This window comes from Mesocricetus auratus, unplaced genomic scaffold (assembly GCF_017639785.1).
Source record: "Mesocricetus auratus isolate SY011 unplaced genomic scaffold, BCM_Maur_2.0 Super-Scaffold_100013, whole genome shotgun sequence".
NCBI classification, from domain to species: Eukaryota; Metazoa; Chordata; class Mammalia; order Rodentia; family Cricetidae; genus Mesocricetus; species Mesocricetus auratus.
Genome location: NW_024429196.1, coordinates 50,919,665 through 50,946,806, shown reverse-complemented (window position 1 = coordinate 50,946,806; position 27,142 = coordinate 50,919,665). Strand labels below are relative to the sequence as shown.

The 27,142-nt window shown below is 43.0% G+C and overlaps 1 long non-coding RNA gene across 4 annotated transcripts in view; it reads right to left on the bottom strand.

The window, feature by feature from the left end:
* Positions 1-26,718, bottom strand: part of LOC121143585 — a 36,998-nt gene extending 10,280 nt beyond the window's left edge. The window contains exons 1-5 of one of the 4 annotated variants that reach the window (XR_005880827.1): positions 26,588-26,718; positions 19,821-25,837; positions 12,822-15,590; positions 10,727-10,823; positions 3,947-5,092 (exon numbers count right to left, since the gene is read on the bottom strand). This is a non-coding gene — a long non-coding RNA (uncharacterized LOC121143585). Of the gene's footprint in view, positions 1-3,946; positions 10,824-12,821; positions 15,591-19,820; positions 25,838-26,587 lie in introns of those variants that run through there. The other 3 variants (XR_005880828.1, XR_005880826.1, XR_005880825.1) reach the window with 3 other exon arrangements.
* Positions 26,719-27,142: the final 424 nt, after the last annotated feature.

Here is a 27,142-nt window from a genome sequence, read left to right as displayed (position 1 = left end):
ACATCAGTAGGCCACAGAAAACCTGCCTGATAAATATTATCACTCCAAATTTGGAGACAAATTGAGGTTTAGAAAAGTTAAAGCATTTTCCCCAGGTTCTAAGGTTAGGGATAAGGAGGGAGTCCCAGGAAACACCAACTTGAAAATGGAATTGCATATTTAATATTCTACAAATTCTAGTTCACTCTCCTATTCTCAGTGTCTCCTCCATTCAGCTCTGACAATACCTCTAAGTCAAAATAGAGATTTGGGGGGGGCTGGGGTAGGGGTGGATTGTATAGTTCAGTAGAAGAGAGCTTGTCTGGCAGGTGTGAGGCCCTGGGTGTGATCCCACTGTGTCTGAAGAGAAAAATAAAAAGTTGAGATTCTTTGACTAAGAGTTCTGTTTATGTAAGAATAGGTATATAAACAAAACAAAACATCACCTAGCCAAATCATGAGATGGTATCACCTGCAACAACACAGATGGAACTACAGGGTATTTCGTTCAATGGAATAAGCCAGGCAGAGAAAAGCAAAGGATGTATTTTCTCACCCACATGTAGAAGCTGAAGAAAGTTGATTTCATTAGCCAGAGTAGAATAGTAGGCACTAGAGAAATGAAGGAGGGGGTAGGGAGGGGCTAGAGGAAGGTTGGACATATGTGCGTTTGTTTGGGTTGGGTTGGGTTTTGTGTTTGTTTGTTTTGTTTCCTTTTTTGAGATGAGGTTTCTCTGAGTATAGTTGGAAGTGTGTGAAAATGGGTGGCAGTTCAGCTTTCTGAGGGGTCTGACACTGTTGTCTCCAATAGATGGATCAGCCCCATTGGGGTTTGAATCTGGGCCCAGAAAATTAGTTTTTAGGCTCCACCCAGACTTTCTGAACTGAGCATCCTTTGGATGAGTGTGGATGCCCACTGAAGTCTGGGAGGCACAAGGTTATCCTCCGTTATGAGAGATCCTGATTTTGGCAGTTAAGGCTGGTCCCACAGTGAAGGCCAAGGTAATGAGGACCCCAGTTCCCTCTGTACCCTTTTCAGGGATGTTCAGAATGGAGCTTTTATCTTTGGAACATGATATACTGTAGATACATCTTCATTGCAGCCCACAAAATAGCTGGATCCCTTGTTAGTCAAAGTCATACAGCCAGAAGGCAGCAGAGCCCACACAGGCAAGTATGTGATAAGTGTCATACTGCCATTGTCTTGTTTTCATCAGTGTTTTGTAGTTATGACAAAATGCCTGAGACAGTCAACCCATAAAGAGAAAGATGCTTTGATTAAGTTTAGATAAATTTAAACTTATTTTGGTTCTCAATTTTTGAAGTTCCAGCCCTTGATTTGATTTACTCCCATCATGTGACAACAGAGTCACTCCCACCACAATTCAGGAAGCCAAAAGGCATAAGAGAAAGAGACCAAGGTCCTACAATCTAATCCTCTTCTGGAGTCACCTGGCCTCCCCCAGTGACCTGAGGATCTATACATGAAGTCTATTGATTAATAATTTCACCCCTTTCCAAAACCAAGCTGGGACCACATGGCTTTAGGCGGACATTGCAGATCTGTAGCATCCTTGTACCCCCCATAGTGGGTTCTCATTCTACAAAGGATGCAGGAGAGGGAAATCACATGGTAGCGGGGCAGCTGTCTGTATTTACAAGCAGAGATGGGAGAACCAAGAAGGCAACAGCGCTGGCCGGGTTCATGGGTCTTCTGGGCGTTGACTTTAACAGAGACTGAGAGCTCACAACCCTTTGGAGCCTGCACACTAGCGAGGGATTGCCACTTCACCTATGCACACTGCTGCCATTTGAATTTGCATAATTCCCAGCCACTGACTCTGAAAGCCTAGCTTCAGAGCCAAGGCCATCCTGTAAAAGCCACAGCAGGGCTTTGTGTAGGGCAGAAACAGATTAAGACCTGCTGGCTGGTAGTGCCTTTTTTTATGCACTCCCCAGCCCAGCAGGGGCAGCTCTTATTTTTGTCTCTCAGTCTTCATTCCTTGTCATCTCCCCACCCCCAATATCTCTGCCTGTTGATTTTACCCTCCAACTCAGGGTTTTTTTTTCATTTACTTCCTAAGGGTTCTTGGGAATAGGCTTCTGGATAGAAAGAAAACCTGTAGTGTTTTTTTTTTTAAACCTCCAAGGACTGCGTGGTAAATAAGAAAAGCCAAGGGGGACTGGTCTCAAGCCCACTCATTTTTATCCCTGGGGGGCAAGCTTGCTCCCTGCAGCCTTCTGGCTAGAAGGGCTGTCGGCTGCTCCCCCTCCCCCAACCTTTCATGTTCTCGTGCTCCTAAGCGGGGTGTGCCCGTCAACACTACAGGTGGGTCCACAGTGAGCGCCAAGCAAGCAGCTGCACAGCCCAGGACTTTGAGCTGTTAGCAGCTCTCTCGGCTTTGTACCCGTGCCAACTCACACACACACCTGGGATTTCAACAGCTGCCGGCCTCTAGCCACCCGCTTCCCACCATGTGACCTAATCTTCATTCCACCTGTTCCTCTGTGGGTGCAGCCAGGCCATCCCCACCTGGCCTGAAGGTGGCCTGGGGAGGTTTGTTAGACCTATCTTACTCATGCCTGAAATAGCCAACTCGCGTTCATTTCACGGCAAATTACGAGAGATTAAGGTTTACTATGAAGTAAGACCAGACTTGACAATTAATCAGCTTGGTCATTTGGGGGAGCAAATTAAATTGGACCTGGTATCTCCTGGATGCTAAAATGAAATCGAAGTCTCTCTTTGGGCATGATACAGGCAACAGCTGAGACTACAAACTCAGTCTTGTCCCCATTTCCCTCTTTGCATACGGATGTCAATTTATCATTTTAAAACAGAGCAAGGAAGAAAGGAGCAGCCTATCATTTGGTTTCTAGAGTGAGTGTGGGGCTTCTGTTTGACTCAATAGACAACTTATTTTGCTCTTTGTTAGTCTAAGAAGCCTCTCAGGAGCAGGGGGTTAAAAACCCTGTATAAGATCAGATCTCCCCTCTTTTCTGTAGCGATATATTGTTTATGATTTATTAAAGTTTGACTGAGGATTCAGAAAAGCAAAGTCAGCCTCAAGGTATAGACAACAGGCAGTGGTGATACACACCTTTAATCCCAGCAGTCAGAAGCTAGGAGGTGGTGGTACACACTTTTAATCCTAGGGCTCAGGGTTAAGAGATAGACAGATTTCTCTGAGTTCAAGACCACTCAAGGATACACGAGATTGAATCAATCTAAAAGAATAACAGATCACATGCCTTTAATCCCAGCACTAGAGGGGTATAAGAGATAGAGGCAGGATCTTCAGTGGTCAGTATGAGGCGTTCATTCTCCAGCCACCCTGAAGAGAGGTTACAGTCTGAGGCTTGGTGAGAGTTTTCGGAAGCAGGATCAGCCCATTCAGCCTGAGGTAAGAAGCTAGCGACCATCTACTTTGCTTTTTCTGATATTCAGCTTGAATTTTGAACCCCAATATCAGTCTCTAGGTCTTTTATTTTTCGTGTTACACTTTTCTATCATTAAGATTTGCATTATCATACAGAGAAGTGGACTTGTACATGCATGTGTTTGGTGTGATGTATGCCAAGTGTGTATGCACATGTATGTGGGGTGCACTTGTGCCTGTGTGGAGGCTGGGGGTCAATACTGAGTGTCTTCCTCTCTCACCACCTTACTTTTCATTCTGAGACAGTGTCACTCACTGAACCCATAGTTCTCTATTTCTGAAACATGGCCTAGTTGGTGAGATCCGGAGAGCCCTGTCTACCTCCCTGGCACTGGAGTGGTGATGCTGCTATTCCTGGATTTTATTTGGGCTCTGGGGACCCAAACTTAGGTCCTCAAGATTGCACAGCAAGCACTTTCCTCCCAGACTCATCTCCCAGGCCCAAGGATGGGTTTCATTGTGACGTTTTGATATGAATCTATCATTCTACTTTTATCTCATCCCCCTCCCCCCACTACTTTCTCCACTTTCTGGTATCAATATCCCCCTCTTTCCAGTCCCCTTTCTCCTCCTAAACAGCCACCAGGCAAGCTGTTAATGTGAATGACCATTAATTCTGACTGGAGCTTAGTAACTTTACTGAGTATGTGAGGGTCAGTTTTTTGTTTTGCTTTGGTTTTTGTTTTTTTGAGACAGGGTTTCTCTGTGTAACAGCCCGGCTGTTCTAGAACTCAACTCTGTAGACCTTGCTGGCCTCCAACTCACAGAGATCTGCCTACCTCTGCCTCCTGAGTGCTGGGATTAAAAACATGTGCCCGCACCACCTGGCATGATGGTCAGTTTTAGTGGTCAGCTTGCCACAATCTAAAATCACTTGAGAAAAAAAATCTCAGTGAAAGAATTGTCTGGATCAGGTTGGCCTGTAGGCATGAATGAGGACAATTGCCTTGATTACATTAATGGGAGTTGGAAGAGCCACCTGCTGTGGGAGGCACCATTCCCTAGGCAGGGCATCTTGGACTGTGTAAGAATGAAGAAAGCAAGCTTGAGCACTAACACACTTGCCTTAATTCACTGCTCTCGGCTCTTGACTGTGGATATTATGTTATTATCTGCTTCCTGTTCCTGCTGCCTTAACTTCCCCACAATAATAGACCATATCCTGGAACTGTGAGCCAAATGAGTCCGTTCTCTCGAAAGTTCCTTTTGTTGGGGTCTTTTATCACAGCAACAGGAAACAAAACTAAGAAGCAGTAGCATCTGAGTGGTGACTTTGTATTTTCTCTGTTGGGAGGCTCACTGTGGAATAATTAGTTAAGTTACTACCTCTAATTGTGCCGGACATTGTTTTGCCCTATGACTGTGCAGAACATTCTGGGCATGAATAGAGTCCAAGGCTGAAGACGGCAATCACCTTTGGAAACTGCCAACAGACATAAAAAACTCTGCTGGGGCCAACTTTTCTCAAGGAAGTAATAAAAGCACTCTTGTGGCTAATGGCAGGACGCAGGAAAATGCCTTTTCTGGCTCCATCACAGCCTTGTGACTTTGGATCTATCAATCCGTTGCCTTTTCAAATGTAGTTTCTGTACAGTGGTCTTCATCCATCAGTGTGTGGTAAGCACTTAGTATATGCTTTGTGTGATTCAATGCCACTTCTCTGACTCATAAAACTGCAAGAATGATGAAAAATGGGGAAGAGAAAGCAGGTTAAATGTGATATATATAACTACACTCTTGTTTCAAAGAGGAAACATTCATAGACATCACTGGAATGACACTAAAGTTTTTGTGTAGCTTACCAACTTGACCATTCTAATAACACTTGATTAGAACTCCCCCTCCCAGTAGACAGAGAGACATCAGTGTTCTCATTCACTATTTACTTTTTAGAAATTCAAGGGATTACATTACTTTAGCTTCATGCATTGAAATAAGGCCACAGGACTGGTCTTTGCCAATGAAATGTGAGGAAAATTGAGCTTCCTATCTGACTTGAACATCTAATCACTCTAGCTCAGCTGCACCCCTTTCTTCCTGCCTCAGCAACATAAAATCCTGTCTAAGGAAGAAGGCTGAACTATCCCAAAGGGAAACCTTCCTGAAAGGTCACAGAGGCCTGCGGAGGTCTTTGCTTGAAGAAAATAATAATAATGGACTCTTGGTTGCTCTAAAAGCTGCTGAGATGCGGAGTTGGTTGTTACTGTTGAATTGCATGCACCATCCTAAATGACGCAATATCAAACTTCTCACTGAGCATGAAGAAATTTGTCAATGTGGCTGTGACTAGAGATACTCAGTGCATCCTGTTCTGGGGGCAGTGACACACCCGTCACCTCAAGGTGTTTGGTGCAGACTTAGGCTCCTCGTGTATAAGAAGCTTCTGACATTCTACACAACACATCTCGTTGCTTGTGTGACACACTTTCCACGTTCCACAAGTAAGAGATACACAGCAGTCAAGCGGCTTGCCCAAGAGCACACACAAGTGTTCAGCATGCTACCAAAGCCCAAGGGTCTTCTATAACCTGGCTGCCTCCCAGGAAGCTGCTCTAAAATGTTCCCTCCTGCTCATACAAGTTCACATGCACTCACATGAGCCCGAAGTTTATATGGACCCAGTACTAAACAGAACTGGATTCTGAATCAAGGGTCTGAGGGAGTTTCCCTTTCGGTATCAAGGAAACCACCATGGGGGCGGAAAGAGAAAGACTAACACTATCATGAGAGAGAAATGATCCAGACAGAGGGGTCAGCAGAGATGTCAGCTGGTGCAACAAAAGCTGGGCAAGATTTCTTTTGCTTAAATTTTGTTTGAGGGTCTCATGTGGCTCCATCTGGTTTCAAACTCACTAACTAGTGACTTTCAACTCCTGAGCTTTCTTTCTTCACTGCCCAAGTGCTGTGATTATAGGTACAGTCACCACTCCTGGTTTAGGCAGAACTGGCACTTGAATCCATAGCCATGTGACAAGTACTCTCCCAACTAAGCTACATGCCCAAGGCAAGATTTCTGTATAAAATGCAATGCATCACTAATTTGACTGTCGATTTGATTGGATAAGAAATACCCTGGGCATTCCTAAGGTGCACCTTTGGGTGTGTCTGTAGGTATTCCAGAAAGGATAGCTGAGGGAAGACGACCCACCCTGAACGTGGGTGGCACCCACATTTCGTGCCCCATGGTGGTGATAATAATACTCAGGCAAATTCCACCGAAGCAAAGCTGTTGTCTATTTTTGATAATGGAAGATTGTTGGTTTTGCTTTTAAGAATTACTGAGGGGAGAGAAGGGGGATGGCTCATTGGTTAAGAAGAGCACTCAGTGTTCTTACAGAGGACCCAGGTTTATTTCCAAGCACCCATGTGGTGGCTCAAAATTGCTTGTAACTCTAGTTCCAAGGGATCCTATGCCAGAGCCTCTTCAAGCAACTGGTATATACATATGCAAGAAAAACACATATACATGAAATAAAATAAACTAATTCCCTTTTAAATTCTAGGTTAGGTAACATTTTTTAAATGATTGTTTGCTTGGATACTATCTCTAAAATCTTTGGGGATTAAGGTTTGTTTGGGAGATTTTGTCTGCTTTGAGAAGACAGAGTTTTACTACATAGCTAGGCCAGGCTGGTTTCGAACTTGGACAGTTTTCCTATATCAGCTTCCCAAGTGCTAGGATTACAAAAGTGAACCGTTACACTCAGCTCCATACTCAACTTTCAAAATTATCACAAATTTGCAGAGATGTTGGAATTGGTGTATAGTTCCTTTAGTATAGTATGTTTGTGGCCTGTTGACCCATCACCTAGAATATTGTAGTGTGCATTTTCCTATCGTCAAGGGACTTTCTTCTATAAAACCACAACACAACCATCAAAGTCCAAAAGCTAACACTGGGTATATTGCTATCCTCAAATCATTTCAGGGGAGGGAGATTAAAATTGTACCAGTTGTCTCAGAAATGGACTTATGACAAGAAAATCCAGTACACAGAATCCCACATCCCTATAGTGTCAAGGAAAACTAGCACTGGGATGGAGGAGGGCAGGCTAACCCCATCAGTGTCAAGATATCATCATACTCTTCACCTTTTTTCTGTAGGAAACTAGCTCAGCCTTACTCTGTAATGAGCATTCTTTCCTGCCAGCTTCCTGGGTCCCGCTGCTGTCTCAGCCCCCAAATAACACAGAGACACTTTATTAATTATGATACTGTTGGCCATTTTCTTATTGGCTAGCTCTGACTTAATTATTAACCCATTATTACTAATATATATTTTATAAGGACTTATCTTTCTGAGCATACCATCCTGACGTATCCTCTCCTTCCAGAATCACATGGTGACTCTCTCCTCTTCACTATATTTCCCAGAATCCTCCCTGATCCCTAGTTCCACATATCTTGCTTCCCTATTGGCCAACAGTGCTTTATTTATCAACCAATAAGACAACATATACACAGAAGGACCTTCCCCGTCATTACTCCATGAGCTTGACATACTTGCAGAGTGTAAGTGAGTTCCCCATATAGGTCTTCCTTGTTTGCTAGGCATCACAGGTAGGAATAACCACAGGACTGCTGTTATGCTTATACTCCCCCCCCCCATGAAATTCAGGTATCTTCATCCCCACGCTCCCATGAAATTCAGGTCCATTTCCAAAGTCAGGGTCTGCCAGGCTGCTCACTGCACAGTTATTCCTCTCCCCTCCTATCTTACCTAGGGTTTCTGTTGCTGCACTGAAACAGCATGACCAAAAGTAAGTTGGAGGGGAAAGGGTTTATTTGTCTTATACTTCCATATCACTGCTTATCATCAAAAGAAGTTAGCACAGGAACTCAAACAGGGCAGGAACCTGGAGGCAGAAGCTGATGCAGAAGCATGGAAGAGTACTGCTTACTGGTTTGCCCTACATGTCTTGCTCAGCCTGTTTTCTTATAGAACACAGGACCACAGCCAGGGATGGTATCATCTACAATGGGATAAGCCCTCCCCCACCAATTGCTAATTAAGGAAATGCTTTACAGGCTGGCCCACAGCCCAGTCTTATGGAGGCATTTTTCTTAGTTGAGGTTTACTCCTCTCAGATGACTACAGTTTCTGTCATTTGACATAAATGTAGGCAGAACACTTCTCTGTGGCTTAAGTATATGGAGGAGTAATACCTTGATGACTCAAATTTCTCAGTTTGTTTATCCTGGGTAATGATTCAGGACTCCCTGCTTTAGTGGTTGAATTAAATTATTAATGAAATAATATATCACAATGCTCAAATTGGCCTGGCTTTGGCCAGGTGCAAGCCATTCAGGATGGCTTCCATGCTGTTTCCATGACTTCTGCATTCCATGATCTTTCCCCTAGTCTCCTGTATACATATGCTCTCTGTAGCAGCTCCCAAAGTAGCCATTTTTTTTCAAGAAAGATATTAGACTGACCTTAGAGAAAACAAAACTCAACCATCTTATTTTATTTAGCAGCAATTTAGTTTCTTTCTTTGGTGGTGATTGGGTAGGAGTGGAAGGCAAAGTCTTTTATACTGTAGCCCAGACTGGGCTAGAACTCATTATATAACCCATGTTGACCTCAAACTTAACAACAGCCCTTCTGCTTCACCCTCCTGAGAGCTGGGATGACAGACACGACCTTACTATGTCTGGCTTGAGAAGTTATTTCCAAGGATAATTTTGTTTGCTAAGAGAAATTGAGTTTGATTGGTGTGTGTGTGTGTGTGTGTGTGTGTGTGTGTGTGTATACCTGAGGAGGTTATCAGATCTCCAGAAAACATGAGTGCTGGGAACTGAACTCCCTGAAAGAGCAATAAGCATTTATAATTGACTTGTGTTTAGTCCTGAGTCTTACTTTAAATTTTTTTTGCAGAACTGGATAGAAGCAGCTCCTTATCCATAGATGGTCCATGCTCACCTGGAATAGCCATAATCAAGCTGAAGAGCTTTTACTAAGTGGCCATGGCTACTAATGCAGTGTCTCTGTCCCACTCGGTATTTATCTCTCTTTCTGCAGGGTTACTGGCATGTAGAAGCAGATTACTTAAACTGTAACTCAATCATTTGTTTTGTGAAGACGTTAAAACAGGAGAATCCAATGACCCCCCTAATTCTCAAACTAATATCAAACCAAGAGAAATAATGTTATCACTGCCTACACACACACACACACACACACACACACACACACACACACAAACTGAGATAAGTGTTGATACATTGAAAGAGACAGACAAAGCAACTTCATGAGAAAGTCTAAACAGTGACCAATCAGAGAAATGTCCTATTGGAGAACTGTGGTTCAGGGCACAGCTTACAGAAAAAGTGACAGACAGGTGTGTGTCCTTAAGAATAAATCAGACTTGAGAAGGACTGGGCCTCAGTTGGTAGGGCTCGTGTAGCATGCATGAGGCCCTGGATATCATCTCTAGCAACGCATGAAACTAGGCATGGTGGCGCAAACAAATTCCTGGAGAATGAGGCAGGATTGGCAGTTCAAAATCATTCTCAGCTAAATAGCCAGTTTGTAGCCAACTTGGACTCTGTGAGATTAATAATAATAATAACGACAATGAGAAGATGATAAAAGCAGACTTAGAGACTTAGGAATGGGATAGAGAGGAGGTTGACAAAGAATTAGTAGAGAAAGGCAACAAAGGAACCATTGTCATCAAGAGGTTGACTTCATGCTGTTGGAAGAAACTTACAAAATAGGACAGTGACTCATTTGCTGCAGTTAATTAGATTGATGTATTTTCTGTTACATGAAATCTTTGGGGTGAACTCAAGATTCTTTGAGGTCAACTTCAAACAAAATAAAATCCACCAAAAGTGGTCTAACAGAGTAGGGATAGATTTCTCTCAGGAGTTTAGAAGCTAGTAGCTACCAGTAGTGGTTAAGGAACTCAACATTTAAGGTCATGGAAGTTGGGGAAATGGTTCGATAGGAAAAGTGCCTGCCACACTTCAGCATCCCAATGTCATACAAGCACAGTGGCCTGCCTGTGTCCCTGTGCTAGAGAGGTGGAGACAGGGGATCCCTGGAGCAACCTTTGGTTTCCACACATACCTTCGCACAATGTGTATCCACAAACATAAACACACATACACACACGCTTATACACCACATGCACATGCAAAAACAGCAATAAATAATGGGAGCCAGTGGCCTTGGGCACTATGGTCTTCTCCTTGCGATTGGACACTGGTGCCACCACTCCAGGCACAACATGAGCACTTGATAGAAGAAAGAGAAAGTAATAGTCTACTACTATGAGAACCCATAGCCCTGCCTCCATCACCTTCAGTAGCTGCTGAACAATGGGTGCCCTTAGTTTTCTTGTCCTCACTTTCAGGTACACAGGAAGCAGGGAACATGAAGATTTATGTTCTCAGACCCTGTAGTAGACGCAGGAAAAAAAGTGATTACAAATCAGTGTCCAGATATTCACTGGTTATCTGCCACAAAATCAGTCTGCCAAGTTCTATATATTGCTTAGAATAGTCCTTTCATTAGGCCATATAAAGCCTTCGCAAAGACTCAAGCAAGGCTCCTCATTTTTCTGAATCTGAAGAGATTTGAGTAGAGAAATACCCTGTGTCTTAGAGACTTAGAGATTTAATTGCCTGAAGCCTGAAGACTACCCAATGGTTCCATTAGGTATATGTTCATTTGATTCAGTAATTCAAAACTATCCATTCTTGACCACTCAAAGTACCATACAGTATAAAAAAAGAGAAAAGGGTCAGTGAGATGGCTCAGCATGTAAGCATGATTGCTACCAAGCCTGATAACTTAAGTTCAATCCCTGGGACCCACATGGTAGAAGGAGAAAATAAATTTCTACAAATTGTCCTCTGATCTCTACACATGTGCTGTGACATATGTTCCCACAATATACACACACACACACACACACCGGATGGAATGTATAGAAGAGTAGGTGGAATGATTTTTCAATGTGCACAAAGCCCTGGGTTCCATCCCCATCTCCACATGAGCATGGTGATACATGCTGGCACTGAGCAGGTAGAAGCTTAAGGTCATCTTTGACTACATAGTAAGTTCAAGACTAGCAAACATGAAACCTGTCTCAAAAAATTTTATGTACACACACACACACACACACACACACACACACACACACACGCCACACACAACATGCCCCACCCCAGTCTTCACTGGAAAACTTCCAAGACTTATTTGTCTCCACAGTTCTAGGAATAGTGTTGTACCTCTTATACACAGTTGATTCCAGATATGTAGATATGTCAAGAAGAAAGACTCAATAAATGAGGTACAAGCAAAATATCATAAGCTCAATATTGGTTCACTTTACCAAAATGCATTTGGACCATCTTTCTAAAAATTGATATAACATCTTATTAGGTAGATGTGACAGAATCATTTGAATGTGCTGTGGGTATTTTAAAATACAGTCACAAAACTTACCTAGACATAATATCCTGCAGAATTACAGGTTGTACTTATTTTTATAAACACGTTTGCAAAGTACTTGGAAAGTGTGTAGAGATCGCCTGGCTTATTTCTGCCTCTCATTGCTATTTGGCTACACCAGGATCCATAATGGCAATGGCTCATCTATCCTGGGCAAGCCTCCATGTCCCAGGTTGTAGGAGAGAGACAGTGCAGCATGGTGGACTTACACAAGGTCTACAAATGTGGTGCCATGTTGTGCATCAGTGACCTGAACTACACAAAACCTCCCCAGATCCAGGTCAGCCTGGATGTGTTACCTAGAGAGTAAGAGAATAACCAAGGTAAGGCCTCTTTCTATACTATATTTAAAACTAATCTAATGGCATTTTCTTTCCCTACAGTTTTATGTGACATGGAACTTCTTTCTGAATAGCAAATAATTTCTTTCATACACTTAGTTTTTTTAAAGTTCTTTTTATTTTGATTTCATTTATTTATTTGTTTGCTTTGTGTAGCATGTGCTTTGGCATCCATGTGTCGTATGTGTGTATATGTATCTATGAATGACAGCATTCACAACTTATAGGGGTCAGTTCTCTCTTTCCATCATATGGCCCCAGTGATAAAACTCCAGTTGTCAGGCTTGGCATCAGGTACCTTTACCCACTGAACCATCTTGCTGGCACTTTGGGGGTTTTGATTTTTATTTTGTTTTGGATTTTTGTTGTTTTTTGTTTGTTTGTTGAGATGGGATTTCTCTGTGTGTCCCTGGCTTTCCTGGAATTCATTATGCAGACCAGGCTGGGCTCAAACTTGAAAATCTGCCTGCCACTGCTTTCTGAATGCTGAGATTAAAGATGGATGCTACCACTGCTCAGTTGCTGCCTCCCTCCAGCCTTTTTTTAAAGTAATTTTTTCTAATATTTAAAAATTACATTATTTATTTATTGGCGTACCTGTGTGTACCACAATATGAATGCAGAGGCAGAGGACAACTTGCAGAACTTCTTGGAATTGATTCACTCCTTCCATTATGTAGATCCTAGGATGGGAGTCAAGCCATCAGGTTTAACGACAAGCACCTTAGCCTACTGAGCTATCTCTCCATCCCATTTTTTTCTTATTATACTTAGAGATTCACTGAAGGAAACCTAAAAGCATCTGCTTCTTCTGTGGAGTTTTGATAGCTAGCAACTCTGGGACACATATATCAATAGTCTTTAGTTTGTTTCACATGGTCATCAGATTTTTATTGAGCATGTACTTAGGAGCTAATGTTCAAAGTATTGGAATATTGTAAATCTGGGTTTTGGTGAAACATCCTCACATTACAAGGTAGCTGCAGCTAGCTACAGTTGTGTATGTATGTATGTATGTATATTCATGTGCTTCCCTGTATGTGTCTATAAGGGGAGGGGTGGAGGAATGCCTGAATACAATACTTTTGGAGGCCAGAGAACAAATTAGTATGCTCTACCTTAGACTCTGTCTGCCTTTTGTTTTCTAAGACAGGGTCTTTCGCTGGTCTTGAAGTTGCTAAGTAGGCTACTCTGGCTAGTCAGAATGCCCCTATCTCTGTTTCAGTTGTGAGATTACAGTCACATTACACCCTGCCCAGATTTTTCACATGGGTCCTGAGAATTAAACTAGATTCTCACACTTGCTCCACAAGCATTTTACTAACTGAGCCATCTTTCCAGCCCTTAGATACATTTTTAAATTAATGAATGAGACTCAGAGACAGCAAACAAGTCACACAGCTCATCTGCAAAGCTGAGAGGGACCTGCCCCACTTTGAATGTCATATTTTTTGCTCAGTATCTTGCTGACCTTATCAGAAAGACCTATCCTGGGTACCACATGGAATCATTTTTAGACTACAATTCATAAGCACCTGTGAAAGTGTCACTAGTTCTGGCTTGTTGGTGCCATGTAAGTCTAATGAAATGTAGGCAGAAGGCTTGAAACAAAGCTAAGATGAGATGTCTGGTCCCCTGATTCCACAATAAGCTATGTCAAGTGAAGTCATTTAGGAGATGATGGTTGAGTCTGGGATGGTAGCTCAGTGGTGAGTGCTTATCTTATCTATCATGTAAGGGCCCTGGGTTTAATCCCCAGCACCAAGAAACAAAACATAATGAAAGTAAATCATTATTGAGTACCTAAGATGGCCACAGTGGACAAGGATCGACAGATACAATAAATGTGCATGCTCCCTGACCTCAGGATCTTTCCTATGGTGGAGCAATTGAGATACTCGGCTAATTATCACAAGTGCCCTTGAGAGATGTGTCCAGCTCAGACTGAAGGTTCTGCAAAGAAAGTCATTATCTTCTTACCAAAGCTGGTCTGCCAAGACAAAGAATAAAATAGAAGCAGGGATTAACAATCCTTATTACTTCTCCAGGAGAAGCATTCGGCAAGAAAAGAGTGGGACCCTCATTCCAGATAGAAAAGAAGCCTGGGGAGGGCAGGAAAAATAAGACCATGGGAGCTGAGAGTGTGACAAGACCATCATGTCAGATCGGGCCTACCTCTGATGAAGGGATAGGGTGAAGTGGTATTGGAGAGTAAGACCAGAGGCTGGATATTGTGCTTCATGCTCTTGAAAGATGTTCCCAGGCTCATGGGTCATCAGGAATGTTTCTAGAAGGTTTCAAGCTTAATTCTTTTATTTCTGCCAGAAACTCACCAAAATGAGTCTCAACATTACCCACTGTTTACGAAGTAGGAATTGGAGCTTCCCAGAAGTCAAGCCACTTTCCCAAGTTCATACAACTGAACCATTGGCCACAAAATTGGGTTATGTCTTGAAACTATTGAGGAGTCACCAAGAGGTGGGAGATAGGTTTTGAGATGAGACTCACCGCTGTCTCTTCTAGTACCTATCTTCACCCTTCTAGATAATTTCCTGACAATATGCATAACTGATAAACATTCTTCTCTTTCTCATGTGGAAATTTATATTGTTTGTTTACACACTTAATGATTACCTCCTCAGCGTATCAATAAAGCAATCTAATAATTGAAATCCTCTGGGATGAAATAGATTATAAATGGAAATTTGTACTTAATGGACGATTATACTTAATGATCAATTAGCTTGGCTAATTTTTCTCTCCTGCCTTTCCCTAATAACATTTTGTCAGAGATAAATAGATGTAGCATAGACTTGAAAAATACAAATACACAGAATGTACACACAGAACGCCTTAAGTCTTTCTGAATCTTAAGTTCATTTTGTTTGTTGGAATGTATCCTACGGAAACAAGCAGGTGAAGGTTTGCTGCCCACTCTTTTCTTGTTGTTTCTACCCATGAGTTTTCTTCCCCCATCCCTCAGGGTTGTGGGAAATAGCCCATATACCCACTTAAGTAAGATGGTTTCCAGTTGGTTTCTATGTGCATATGATCACAGCCATCCCCTCTGCTGGTCTCCACACCTCCTTGATCCACGGGCATGCAGGGTCTTCAGGTATCCTCAGAGTCTCCCACTAAGGTTCTGTTATCCTAGCCTTGTGAGGAACCAAACCTTCTTCCCAGTCTCCAAACATCCCAGACCCTGTGCAAGTTCAAAGCCTTTATCGCCTCCATCCTGCCTGTGACTTCCTGTAGGACATTCCCATCACTGGTCCTCCCAAGAACATACTTTTGATAGCAAGAGCCTGTTGCCCTGTCTCTGGGACCAAGACATCCAGGGTGCAGATCTATAGCTCCACTGAGGTCCTTGAAAACAAGAGGAAAGAAAGACATCTATGATTTTAAGATGAAATGACAGCCTATAAATCAGGCAATTTAGTCTCAAAATATTCTCAGTGTTTTACATTAATATTTGAATAAATCACCTGACTGTGTGTATGATAATGAACAATGGAGAAACGTGTAATGCCCCACTAGAGAGATTATACATTGGAATAATATACAGCCATTTAAAAGGTTCAATTAAAAAAAACTGTTTTAGAGTTTAAGAAGCATACCCTTTCTTTCAAAAGGCTTTTCTTCCAGTTTTTAAAAGAAATGCATTTTTTTGTTTGTTTGTTTGTTTGCTGGGAGGGGAGTGTGTGTCATGTTGAATGAGTGGAGATCAGAGGACAACTTGCAAAAGTCAGTTCTTTGCTTCCACTATTGTAGGTAGGGAGTGTGACCTGTATTGTTTGACAAGGACTCAGCCATATTGAGGACCACAATGCCTCAGCCCCTGCCTCCTTGTTCAGGTGTATGCAATAATCCCCTGTTCAGCTATATATAATAAACACATTGAGCTCTAGGGTGCTGTGGCTTCTCCAGCAGAGATTTCCATCCACCCAATCCCATCTTTTCTGTCTGTGCATTTGTCTTATATTCATACCCTCACCACCTGAGCTGTTCAAGAACACAACACACTATGTGGGTCCTGAGAATCCAACTCGGTTTGTCAAGCTGGGACAAATGCCTTTACATACTGAGCCATCTCACCAGGCCCGCTTCATAGATACATAATTTTTTTTTACTTATGTAGTGTGTGTATTCATGCACATGCACACATATGCATGCCACTGTCTGTATATGGAGGTCAGAAGAGTTTTATGAAATTATTTCTCTCCTTTCATATTTCTATGGGTTCCAGGAATCAAATTCAGGGTTGCTAGGATGGTGTGGCTAGAACCTTTATGTGCCATCTTACCAGCTCCAAAAGACCTGGTACACACTTCTTGGTTTTGGGATGGGGGATTGTATTTATTTTTGGTTTTTGTTGTTGTTGTTATTGTTTTTATTGGCAGTGCTAAGGATTGAACCCAAGGTCTTTGCATGCCAGGTAAGCATTCTATGACAGAGGAACATCCATAACACATATTCTTGATATGCCAATGTTTAGGTCATTTACAAGGCAAGAATGTGCAATGTAATATGTTGTATCCTCCCCCCATGGGTGTCTGTTGACCAGCTTGTGACTAGGAGCTTCTAGCAAGACACCTCTGTCCCCTCCTTCCAGTAAGGCCTACATGCAAGTTCCTGTTTTCTGTCCATCCTTATTGTCTAAATGCTAATTCCTGTTTTTGACCCATCATTTGCCGGAGGGTCCTGGGAACATAGGCTTCTGACCTTGGTGGTTTTCCACCATGCCTGCCACTGGTATACAAGGCTCCACTCTTGTTAAAATAAACGCCATTCTCCTTGTAAGAATGAGCTGCTGTCTTTGTCTTCATTTACATCCTTAGCCCTTCGGATCATTGTGAAGTGTTGTAGCCCCGTAACTGCGAACACCGGCTCGCTAAGGTAATATCTGTCTATTAATAATAGACTGCATGCTTGTTTTATAAGCAGGGGCACTGTCGGGGTTCCTTTCCTTCTTATGTTACTGTACATTTTCCCCATTTATTCTTACCCTTCTGTTATTTTATCATGCTGTCCCTTGGCCCACTACAAGGATGTTTGTATGTGTGTGCACATACATAGGTGCATGTGTACATGTGTGCATATGTGAAAACATGTGGGAGCATGTATTTGTGAGTGCATATGTGTAAGTACATATCACTTGCTCTCTCTCCAGAACAGCTAACACATAAGGAAAGTATTGACAGTGGCCTGTCTCCACAGACTTACAGTGTGGAAATCTACAAATGAACTTGAGGACTGGATCATTGATTAAGAGCAGCTCTGAGAACCTACATTGGGTAGCTCACAGCCTTATATAACTCCTGCTCCAGGGAGACGTGAAGTCTCCTCAGGCATTAGCACTCACACTCATAAACTCACAGAACACAGGCATAATTAAAATGAAAATAAATCTTAAATAATGAACTTGATAAGCCTATAAAAATCACAACATAGGGAGAAAACATACAGAGTACAGAAGGTAGAATGAAAAAACGAAGTCAGTGTTTACCAGGATACAGCACTGTGGGGTTTCTTAGATTTCTTTTGTTTTTCTTTTAGAGAAGAAACACATTATACAAACCTGTGTTTTGACCAAAATCAGCTCTCAGACAACATGCAATTTTCTGAAACAGGCCTAAAGTTTCGGTACCTCTATCATACCCCAGATATTTTACTAATTTGCTGTGTGTTTGGGAACAAGTTGCTAACCTCTCTGGACTTTAGTTTCTACACCTTTTAGTTTTGTGATTTAAACCCACCACCTGCCAGGCACTCTCTTTTGTTTCACAAATATTAACTTATTTCTTTACTGTGAGGAAGACGATGATATGGGCGTTCTATAAGGAACAGAGAAGCAAAGAGGGTTCCATCCTCACTCAGGTTAGGTTTTCCTATTGCCGTATCAGACTACCTGAGTTGAGTAATGTATAAAGAAACACTGTAGTTGATCCGCAGTTCTGGAAGTCCAAGAGCAGAGTGCTAGCCTGTACCTGACTCCAGGCGTGGATCTCCCAATGTATATGGAGGAGGCAGCAGAGGCACAGCTGCCACTTGGCTTTGTCACCACCCACCCAACCATTCCTGTGAACACTAGTCTAGTCTCACAAGAAAGACATTAATTTCTCCCAACACCAACTTTCCACTGTGTTCCTAAATATGGCAAACCACATCCAAACCACAGGCGGTCGTAAAGACAAGAACCAAGACAGTCAGAACTCAGATCCCGGTTGTCTGGCTCCAAGTCTGTTACATCAGCCTTATGGTACTTATGTCACCCTACATTAGCAGCACACGGGCATAAGCTCGTGGATGTGAAATGCCTTCATAGTCTTAGGCACATCCCTTCCCTGTATTTCCTAAATCTTTTTCTCTTTTTATCCCTTGAATTTTCTTTTGAAAATCCAGTTACTCTAAGTTGTAGTTTTTTGCGCGGATGACTGTCCTTCCACTGAGTATTCCTTATCTCTTCGTCTCCCAAGCTCGTCTGTTTCATGCTAAGCACTGTTCAGTAGAGGGTAACAGAGATTGTGTCATTAGAACACCAAACGCTGGTTCCTGAGCTTCCTTTCCAGTGTGGTGATGACAACCACTGTCTTTCCAGTTCATCAGGCTGCTGGCCTGGGCACAGCAGCAAGTGTACCAGTCTGCCTTTTTGATTCATCAACAGAAAGAGGGCAATAGCTACTTTAACTAATTAGTGCAAACGTGAATAAAACATGGAACATTTATATTTTACTATTTTATAACTTTCAAAAACTACATAGACTTGTAAACCTCAGCTATCAGATGGGTTTTCTAGATTTTTTTCTTTCCTGTGTTTTAATAATAAAAATTTAATTACCACAAAGGCAGCTACATACTAACTCATTTCTAGGGGAACTTCTAAATGCTTCCTCCAGCTCTGGTGCAGTGTTTGTAAGACCCAGATTGACAAGAGTACAGATGGCGGCTACCACACCATGTCTTTTGTACTATGTAGCAGAAAGCACACAGTAAGTCAGCATGCTAATAACACAATTTTACTCTCACAAATATACCTTATTTTAGATATGAATCATATTACGATTCTCCCTCACATGTGGCATTCCATACCAGAATGTTCAGCAGTGTGGTGCATAACCTCCAGCCTCATCCCCACCCCACCCCTGCACACTCCTGGCTCTCTCACACATCAGGACATCCTTCCCCACATATGTGGAAACTCAGCCCACCTAGAGTCCTTCCTCATCCAGCTGTCAGGATCAAGAGCACATGTATAGATTACCCCTTGAGAGGACGGTCCTCGGGATGAAGCCATGCAAGCAACATAGGACTCCAGCACAGAACACTCAGCCTCCAAGTAGACACATATGCCTCTTCTGCTCACTCACTGTCTTTACAAGAGCCACAATAGGGCAAGCTATGTCCCTGTGAACTATGGGCCTAGCTAGGTCTAGGGATGTGTTTCCTGTTATAACTTCAGCCATCTGCTACATTTCCTAGGATGAAAAGCCTAGGCTGCTCAGTGGCTTGTTTTTTTTTTTGTTTTTTTTTTTGTTTTTTTTTGTTTTTCAAGACAGGGTTTCTCTGTATCATTTTGGAGGCTGTCCTGGAACTCACTCTGTAGACCAGGCTGGCCTCGAACTCACAGAGATCCGCCTGCCTCTGCCTCCCAAGTGCTGGGATTAAAGGCGTGCGCCACCAACGCCAGGCGCTGCTCAGTGGTTTTAAAACACTTGCCTAGTAGGTAGGCTATAGGTTCAATACCTGGAAGAGAAACAGAGACAGCCAGCGTTAGTGAGAAGGGAAGGTAGGAGGTAAATAAAGAAAAGAAAGGGATGGGAAAAGAAAGGAATGGAAGAGAAAGGAAAGACAGGGCAGGGAAGGGAAGAGATGGACAAATCCCAGAACTTAGGAGGCAGAGACAAGCAGATCTCTGGGACTCACTGGCCCGCCAACCTAAGCCAACTGGCCAGCTTCAAGCCCAGTGAGAGGCCTTGTCTCAAAAGACAAAAACAAGAAAAGACAGAGAGCACCCAAGGAGTGACATCAGAAGTTGACCTCTGGCTTGCAATGCACATGCACACATTTGGATTTGGGACACTTACCTAGAAGAACTTAATCATTTACTGGGCTCCCCACCAAGCTCGTCATTTAAGACCTTAGAAAAAAGAAAGAATTAGTGGGAAGTTCACTAGGATAAGCAAATCTCAACATTGGGAGAGAAAGAGCAGTCTCTGGGGTCTATCAGGTGACCCAACTGAGTTCTTGGGTGTCAGTACCTTCTGTGGATATGAGACTGGCACAAATATATGCTGACTGTTAATTAGAAACTCACTTAAATGTCAGTAATCATAGCAGGGTTTAACAGAGGTCAAATTGAACTTGGCGGGAGCAAGTGGCAGACCTGGGATGGTAATCTATGCTTGAGTGGCTGCAGAGTCTAAGATCCTTCTCAGCATGTCATATCCAAACAACACTTCAGAGGAACAGGAAAATGAACACTTCAAAAGAACAAGGGGAGAAGGCAGTGTTCAGGCAATCATAGACCCAAGTTAGTTATCTAAAGAATCTTAGGGCATACTGAGCCCAAGGAACAGCACTGGCCTGAGGGACATGCCCAAAAGCCAGCGACATGCTCGTGTTGTGACAAACTTGGAATGGGAGGCTTTGGGAGCCTTCTTATCCCTAAGAGGCAAGGGACAGGACCATGTGACTGTGTTGCTCCTGAATAGAAATGCTTTGGACCATAGCTAGCCGCAGAAGCTGGCACCTAGGAAACTCGGCAGATGGGGGAAGCTCAGGAAAAGCCTCCCTTTCGGGACTACACTAACACAGGTTTCTGAGGAGTGTGGCGCCACTTCAGGACACAGAGGAGTGAATACACGAATGAGTAATGAGGTCTTGAGAGGACAATCCTCAATCATTTATGTTTTAATTAAATGAAGAAAAACTAATTAATCCCTTTTCGAAGTCAGGTGATGCTTTAATCTGTCATTTTTGTCTCCTGTAACCATTTCTGTGACATTCATAAAACAGAATGGCTTGGGGGGAAATGGGTACGTTTGTTCTCCTGTATCTGGAGAGGAAACAGGAGTTCTGAGAAGGCAGAATGGGCAGATGTGAAGAAAGTAGAGAGGAAGGGAAGCAACAAAAGAGCTGAAGCAGGACAGCTGTTGATGGTTCCAGGAGTCATGGGTTCCTTCCCATGGACCAGTGGGAAAGGGGGCATCTCTGGTCCGGAGCAAGAACAGCCCTGAGAACTGCGGATGTGTACCTTACACCTCTTCCTCCCCAGTACAGGAGTGCGAGGGTGGTGCATTGCCAGTGTTCCCTGCGATTGCCAGTCATCCTTGGGTGGATGAAGCCTGGCCTGGGAATGGAAGCTGAGGCTGGAGAAAGGTCCACACACATCCTGCTACTGTAACTCGTTTCCCTTTATCAGAAACCGCGGGATTTTTGCCCTCCAATGTCAAAATGCAGGCTCCTGAAGATTGCACCAGGCGTTCTTTATATATACTAGGGACACTTTGTGCCACAAGAAAACAGAAGTGTGCGTTCTTTAAAAAACAAACCAACCAACAAAAAAAAAAAAAAAACAAAAAACAAGCAAAAACCTCTATGTCCTGTTCAAACTTTGCTTAAAGGAAAGCACTGGAAACTTTGAATGTAGCAGGCACATCCTCAGGGATGGAGTATGTTGATGTCTGTAACTCACTTTGAAATGCATACAAAAGTAGAGAGATTGATGGGTGAGTAGGGGGTGGATATGCACATAAATGCAAGCAGAAAACAAGAGAGTATACTTATACAGTCAGGGTGGTTGGTGTGTATATGACTGTTCACAGTCTCGTGTTCTTCTGTATGTTTGAAGTTTCTAATGATACAATACCTGAAAAAAATCTTAGTATAGAAAGCAAGTTACTTAAAAAGAAAAATCACTCTACAGACACAAGATACCAACCTTGGGCCTGAAGAGATAGTTCAGTTAGCAGGTAAGAGCATGTACTTCTGCTGCAGAGGATGCACATGCAGCTTCCAGCACAAAGTGGGGACCGCATAACTGTCTATAACTCCATCCAGTTCTGGAATCCGATGCACTCTTTGACCTCTGAGGATACCTGCACTCACATGATCATACCCACATACAGACACACATGACTTCAAATAATTTAATTTTTCTTTTGCCTTAAGATACCAACCTCTTTTGACCTTACCATTGTCTAAAATAATTCACCAGATGATAGAAGGGTTGTCTGCACCTGTTTCTTGTTTCTGCCTGCCTTTTTCTCGCTACCAGATTAAGACCACACAAAAATGGGTATTTGGTAAAGTCATTTTTCACTACCACCCACTTAAAAACCAGGGAAATACATTGTTTTGTCATTCTTATAAAATAATTCAATTAGTGAAACCCAGCCATGAGGCTTGATGATGAATATCCAATTTGATTATCTGTGAAATTCATCCACCATAGCATCGCTAAGTAGCTCACAGATGTTCAGCGAAGGTTAATATATTCTCAGTGAGGGATTTCAGTTTACTTCAATTTGAGTTTTTGCTCCAAGCTGGACTTTAATAATGAGATAGAATGTAAAATACACCCATGAAAAGATGTCCAACATAACTAATTACCCAGTGTCAAAATTTATACGTTCTGTCTTAAAGTGCGAGTCATTTATGTTTTGTGAGTTTTATAAATGGGCTTCTGAGGAATTGATTTAACCTTCACTCATTCTTTCTGTTGTTTACTCTCCAGAGCATTGGGAAGTTAGGAGCATGCGGGCAAGGCATCATTGCACCTGTTTTATGCTCATAAAAATATAAACAACCACCATAGTAGGTTTCTAAAAATCTGAACAAAAACTGAAATGTAAAGTGGAGCCATTCCTTGTCATAGGGTTCACCTAAATTAATCCATGCTTGTATATTTTCACAGTGACGCCTTGTTTTCAGTTGTTGGTGGCTATAAAGTTGCCCTCATCATCTCTCTTGCTGATTCATCTATATCTAGAACATTGCAAATGAGGAGTATCTATGATAATGAAAAATTGTCAATAGTGGATTAAAAATTACCTGAGGAACTTATGTCTTTTCTTAAATGGTCACTATACTTAATCATTTCAGTAAGTTTGTGGGGGAAAAAGGTGATTTCAAAGTAATAGTAGTGTCTAAAATCTTTAAGTGCCTCTGCAGCCCTACATTCTGACAGGCAAAGCAAAGGGAAGTGCCATTGTTGGCAAGCCCCGGCACTCTGTAAGGAGTCTTACAGATATTATATACAAACACTAATATTCTTGTACCCACAGCCAAAAGAAACCAAACACACCCTCATCTTCCAAAACTATGATAATCTAAATCATTTCATCGTTAAAAAAAATAAGCTCCTAACTTGCTATTCTTACCCAACACCTAAAATTAGATTGTGATGAGTCTCCCCAAATAACAAAACATGATTTCCATTCACTCTTTGATAATTTGAAGGTATTTGTATTACTCAAATATTGGAGAGAAAAACCAATTGGCTCACTCAGTGATTACCCTGCTCAAACTCTGGCTATTAAAAACATGGAAAGTGCCAGAAGTTAAACCTTTGCTGATAAGCAGCACTGTGCTTTAACTACAGAAAAGGAAGGAAATGCTGGCATTGGTGCAGTGTGGACTTCCACTTCTTCTGGTGTCATTCGTAGTAGAGCCCTCTTTCTGGAGCAGTAGCAAGGGGGGCCAATGTCAGAAAACCAGGCCACCCCAGAAAGCAATGTGGTAACAGAAGTGGCCATCAGACTGCTAACTGCTCTTAAGCCAAGTGCTCACTGCATAAAACTGTTTCCCCCATTTCCTTTAAATGCTATTAAAACCTTGGATGTCCTCAGCCAGAAAAACAAAACAATATTTAAGCCACGCTTCAAAAATGCCACATTTTAACTTGTGCTCAGAAAACAGAAATGTGAAGTTCTGAGTTTGCCCCAGCATAGTGAGACATGATCAGAAGCATGTTCCCACTAACATGAGATGATAAGGAACATCCACACTTACTATATAAATGACTAGAAACACAACTTACCTTATGACAAGGTAGGGGAAGGCAGGGGAAACATACAGGAGGGGGTAAATCAGGTGAATGATTAAAAAGGAACACATCAAGGCTGAGTCTCAAGCAAAATCCCAAGGTTTTGAGAGAGGGATTTGGGACCTTCTTCTCAAACGGCTGCCATACATACCTCTGGTCCCTCCCTGAAATATTCAAACGCAAAGGCATTGCTGTTTGGCATGAACCAAGTGCTGTCTCCAGGATATTAGAAGGACAATTCCAGAAGCCCCCATGTCTGCTAAATGATTCCGCTCTGTTCCCCAGGAAGGATGGATAGTCCGTGCCACCTCCTCAGAATGGCACATTCACCTTGAGATGAGTGGTGCAGTCTGCCAGACAAAAAGTTCTCCCTAGCACGGACTTCTGCACCCTGAGCAGGCACAAACACAGCCACGCAGCCTAAAAGCCTTGACGCATCGTGGAACGAGGCACACAGTCTTTGTGACAGAGCTACAGGGAGTGATTTCTGGCTCTGCTACCTGAGATTTGCAGTTGGAGAGGTTCTTAAAATACCACAGGGATCGCAAATCCTGGGAAAGAATTTCATATGGAGGAAACACACACACACACACACACACACACACACACACACACACACGCACACACACACACCATCGCAGTTGGCTTGTTAAACCTTTCTTCCAGCACTGAATCACTCCTCCCCTTAAACAGACACATGCTTGTATAGTTTAAATTTTTTTTAATGTATAAATTAACAACTCAGACTGTTCTGTAGCAAAGATAGGTTTGCCATTTTCCCCCTCAAAAGGCATTTAGGGCTAAGCACTGAAGAAAAAAAAAAGGCAAAACCCTGACAAAAATGAAAAGCAGATGACAGAGACATTGTAACTTAGGAGACTGCTGAACCCTAGACTCTGTGTGAATCAAGGTAGCACACACACCATGCCACTTTTGTTCTGTCTTGAGATAGATCCTTGGACGGGGCATGGCAACACACAATGGGTATTTAAGCCAGTCAGTCTTAGCAAATTAGGTAAATTAGAGATCACTCGATGGCATCCCATTGTTGCTATTGTAATCACAGTCATTTTCCCTGGTAATGGTGCTTCCTGATGAAGTGCGCTCCTCAGAGCATAATTGTGAAAAGATACCGAAAGATTCGGGGATGCAGGCGACATCTGCTTTTAAAAGCTCTTCAGATTCAAATTGGCATTTTACTTTATCTTGAAAATTTATTAGAGATTCAGCTCGTGCCTGGTTTAAATGGGAAGGTGAAGGCAGGGTAGTTTCCGTCTATGAATTATTCAATCTCCGCCTGGCGAGATTGCCATCCATGAACTGACGCTCTGACAGTCCCGTCGCAGAGCCTCCATTACGCCTGTCATTTTTATTTCTTTATCTGCGATCTCTTTCTCAGTTACCCGGCTACTCCCTTAGGGCTTGGATTCACAAACCCAGTATTTCAAATTGGCAATAACCTCAATGTGCTGCTTCCTCAAATCGCTGTCTCCACAGGCTGTCATTTTCTTTTTCTTTTTCCCCCCAAATTGTTAAAAGCCGCATCCATGATGATCTCTCTCAGGCTCTTTAGTTTGGTGAATTTTACACACACACACACACACACACACACACACACACACACACACACGAGAGAGAGAGAGAGAGAGAGAGAGAGAGAGAGAGAGAGAGAGAGAGATCACTTCAAAGAATTATGTTCCTCTAAGCATCACAAGAGAAGTCAAGCACCCTCCTTTGTTGTCAGAGTGACCCATCCTACCAGCTAGCATAGCACCATGCAAGAGAGAGCAAGGCTAATGCAGGCTTCCTGGCAGCCTGATTTGCAGCCCAACTTGAAGAGGACAGCAAGGCAGAAAGACTAATCCAGACCTCTGTGTGCTTAGCAAGCACAATTAGTTAGGAAAATAAGAAGTCATTAGATGAAGGAAATTAGACTGTCACTCTTCCAGGCTCCACCTGCACACAGATTCTCCACTCGATGGCTGGTTGTGTCCCTGCTAGGCGACAGCAGTCCTGCATCCAGAAAGGACTGGGACCGAGTTAGGCCAATGAGTCTGGTTTCTCCTTTAACGCATGATCTAACTGAGGAGTAGGGGGTTAAGCCAGTCGGGTGACCAGCCTTAAATGGGAGCTGGGGAGTCCCAGAGTGCCAATGCAGTGAGTTGCCCAGGCCTGAGTCAGACAAATCATGCCAAGCATTGTCTCCTGCAGGTACAGCAGCATGGCACAAGAAGTACCCCGCACCCCCCAAAATATGAGGTGGGAAAGCAGCCGGGCTCCATCGTAGACAATTTGGTTAGCAAGCTCAGAGCAGTACCTGCCCAGCTGAGAATTCATGCTGCCACGTCAGAAGCCGCCGTGCACATTCAGACTGCATCTCGGCTCCTGGCCACACAAAGGTAATGTTCTTCGTGTGGGAGACGCTAGGCAGCAGCTGGAAAATCAAAGTTTAAAACTCGGTTGCTTTGTGCCTAGCTGTCTGCCTCTGCTTTGCCGCATCTCGACTGGCGATCTGTGGGAGCAGGAGCTGGCATCTGCAGGAATGCAGTGTGACACAGCAGTCAGCTGACCTGTAGGGTGTTATCGTCCAGTGTCCTGCACAGAAGCAGGGCAGTGTCTAGGGTGGCACCAGGCAAATGACCCTGGACATCAACAGTGGCTGCAGGACTGCAGGCTGCCTCGATCCACCTGGCAGTCATTTCCTGGATACTGTTTTTCTCGCCGCGGCAGTTTTGACTCAAGACTGAATGAATCGTTTCCATCCTGCTTGTGTAGCTGACAGGTCATTCTCGAAGTGACTGTTGCATGCAGAAATGGGATAAAGCCAGCACTGCTCAAGTCACTTGGATTCTTTAGAATGTCTATGGACGAA